Source organism: Epinephelus moara, chromosome 1 (genome assembly GCF_006386435.1).
Source record: "Epinephelus moara isolate mb chromosome 1, YSFRI_EMoa_1.0, whole genome shotgun sequence".
NCBI classification, from domain to species: Eukaryota; Metazoa; Chordata; class Actinopteri; order Perciformes; family Serranidae; genus Epinephelus; species Epinephelus moara.
In genome coordinates, this window is record NC_065506.1 from 6,690,340 (window position 1) to 6,693,774 (window position 3,435).

Genomic DNA, 3,435 nt, shown 5'->3' on the forward strand with positions numbered 1-3,435 from the left:
CATTCATCTGGGAATTTATTTCATCCAACCATCCATTGATCTGCATTAAAAGAGTAATCCATAAATTCATCATTGCACTTGTGTATCTACACACCTCCAGATTTGTTTTACTTTTCAAATTTGTAGTCTCAAACCAACCCTGACTCAAGTGACATCACTTGAGGACATTTTTATCAGACTTCACACAGCTAACTCTAGAGACACTAAAGGTTTTATACTACTTTTAAAACATGCATAGTAGAACTCCCGAACACCTGGAAATACACTGAGATGGAAAATTGATGCAGTTCCCCTCAAACTATCCACTAGGGGGGGAATTCACTGCTTACGAAGGTTAAGTGGAGTCCGATCCAGTAATTAGTTCTTAGGGGGGTGACTTGGTACATAGCACAAACCAGTTGATCCAACTCCTCTCTGTTGTGGATTGACACCAGATGAGCCATAAAGCCACTGTTTGATGTGTACTCACTACGGGCTCTCTGAAATCAACAGAAATACGAATTAGCCTTCACTGTCACTTGACAAGGCCTGTCTGAACAGGATGATATCACATTTACTGTCTGAAGGCTGGTGTGTGTTTGTTCTCATCACCTCTGCCTCATCAAAGGTCAAATACGATGTGTTGAATGGCTTCAAACAGCAGTTTTCACCCAGCTGGAGCCAGCCTTCATCATCGATCCCTTCACATGTGGCAGCATTGCCACAGTCTGGAACAGGATTTCCTGTGTCACAGGAAAAGAAGAAGTGTTGCCAGTGTTATGTTCCTGTTGTCTGTGTGGAACATTATTTTGGGACCATTTGGTTTTTACCAGCTACAGAGTCTGACATGAACGTCAACACCACCAGGAGAAGGACGTCAGTTACCACAGCAGGGCGCATGGCTCAGGGCTCACTGACTCTCACAGCGCTCTATGTCTGAAATATCACCTGGAAAGTTAAGTCATTTTATCAGTTTTTTGCTGTTAAAAGGACTGATAACTTTGTTTTAAACCAAATTTGACCCAAACAAGTCTGAATGTCAGTTTAAATACATTTAACATTCATGCCTAACCCCTGGGTACATGTTGATTTAAAGGGATAGTGCACCCAAAAATGAAAATTCAGCCATTATCTACTCACCCATATGCCGATGGAGGCCCTGGTGAAGTTTTAGAGTCCTCACATCCCTTGCAGAGATCTGTGGGGGGAGCGGCTAGCACACCTAATGGCTGACGGCGCCCCAGACTAACGTCCAAGAACACAAAATTGAATCCACAAAGTATCTCCATACTGCTCATCCGTAGTGATCCAAGTGTGCTGCAGCCCCGACATAAAAAGTTGTTTCGAAAAACGTCATATGAACTCTGTTTTTAGCCTCACTGTAGCCTGTAGCTCTGACTGCTTCTCTGTGCTCCGCGCTCACGTGTGCGCGCTCAGGGTGATCGGTGATGCACGGTCTCTGAAGAGCAGCAGTCTCGTCAGTACTGATGTCCAGATTCTCAAGTGCAGGCATCGCCAATTCCCAGTCTGAGCAGCAAAGACTTTCCTCATCCGTTGGCATTGCTTTGCATTTGAAACAACTACACCACCAGGTTTCCAGTGCTCGACTCCGGTATCCTGCGGCTGGCTGAGGGTTAGGCTCATGAGCTGCAGCGGCTGCTTCGTCCAGTAGCCTGAGTTCCGCGTCCGTATACTCGGGCTCAAACAAATACGGCTCAACAAAGAAATGCTGTTCCTCCTCAATTTCAGATTCTTCAGACATGTTGGGCTGTCCTTTGCTAAAAGACCGTCGTGCAAGTTATCTTTTAGCTACTGTGGTTACTGTTGTCTCTCCCTGCGGCGCATGTGTCACATGATGTAAACACGGGTGAGCACTGAGCAAAGTGAGTAGATAATGGCTGAATTTTCATTTTTGGGTGCACTATCCCTTTAATGTTTTAACATTTAAATTGACACGTATTCAGGGCTGCCTCCTCTCTTTGTCTACCCCTTGTTCCTGCAGGAAAAGTAACAGTTGAAGTTTACTTTAGTTCAAACAGCAACAGCATTATAATGCATCTGTGCAGAGGTGGGTGAAAACAAACTCCATAATTCTGAGCATATAACAGCCAACAGAAGAGGAATCTGGACTGTGCACCCAACCTTTTTAACAGCACACATCACAACAGGAAAAGCCCAAATCCAACATCAAAAACAACTGTGTTTCATGTAGGTGTGCTAAGTCCTGGCTTACTGGGAAACTTGGTGAATCAGAGCCATCATTTACAAAATGTGTTTTACCTTTGCTTTTCCTGTTGTGGCAAGTCAGCATGTCTGCTGCGAGAAAGATCTACGGTCACGCAGCATCACATATAGAAGCTAAATATGGCTCATTATCCTCTCTTTGTTTCATTGGCTTTGAAAAGTAAATCTCATCAGAAGAAGTGATATTCAAAAATATCTCTCCCAAACCCATGATATCACAGGCTCAAAGCTATGGTCCTCAAACATCCAACCTAACCACCAGAAAGAATATTCACATTGTATGTTTCTGAAAACCATGGATACTAGTCCATACCCACTGAGTGCACAGATGCCCACGTACAGTTTCACATGGTGTGTGTTTGGGATACAGGTCATAGGAAATTGCAGATTAAAAAGTCAACTGAACCCATTAAGAAGAGCAATGTATTCAGACAGGGTTTTTGTGAATTTGATAGTGCGATTGCATTATTGAAAGTACAGTAGTACCATTGCCAATAGTGGGATAGTTAGTGGGCTAAAACTGTACATTAGTAGTTGAGGTAGCACGTTGAAAGGCAGATAGTTAAAGTGTTTATATGTTGTATTGACTTAAAAGTGGGGCGCACTGGTAGTTCACATGGGAAAGGTGCGGCTAGCCGTTGTTGCAGCAGTGGGGGTTGGAATCCGGCCTTTGTTCTTTGCTGCATGTCTTCCTTGCTCTCTCTCTCCTATCCTTCCTGTCATGCTTCACTGTCCTGTCAAAAATAGGCAAAACCAGCCAGTTGCCAATTAGAGTTAAATTTCTCCAGTCACCTTGAGGCGTCCTGTTCTACATATCTACCAAGTTTAGTAAAAATCAATATGGTGGTTAGGCCTAGATTAGAAATTAGCTTTCTAGCACCCCCATTTTGTTTGATGGGGTCAATAATGGAGGGGTCCCCTCAGATTATGTGTGGTCATATGCCTACAAAGTTGCGTGGTGATCGGTGAAACCCTTCAATCAATCAATTTTATTTATAAAGCCCAATATCACAAATCACAATTTGCCTCACAGGGCTTTACAGCATACGACATCCCTCTGTCCTTATGACCCTCGCAGCGGATAAGGAAAAACTCCCCAAAAAAACCCCTTTAACGGGGAAAAAAAACGGTAGAAACCTCAGGAAGAGCAACTGAGGAGGGATCCCTCTTCCAGGACGGACAGACGTGCAATAGATGTCGTACAGAACAGAT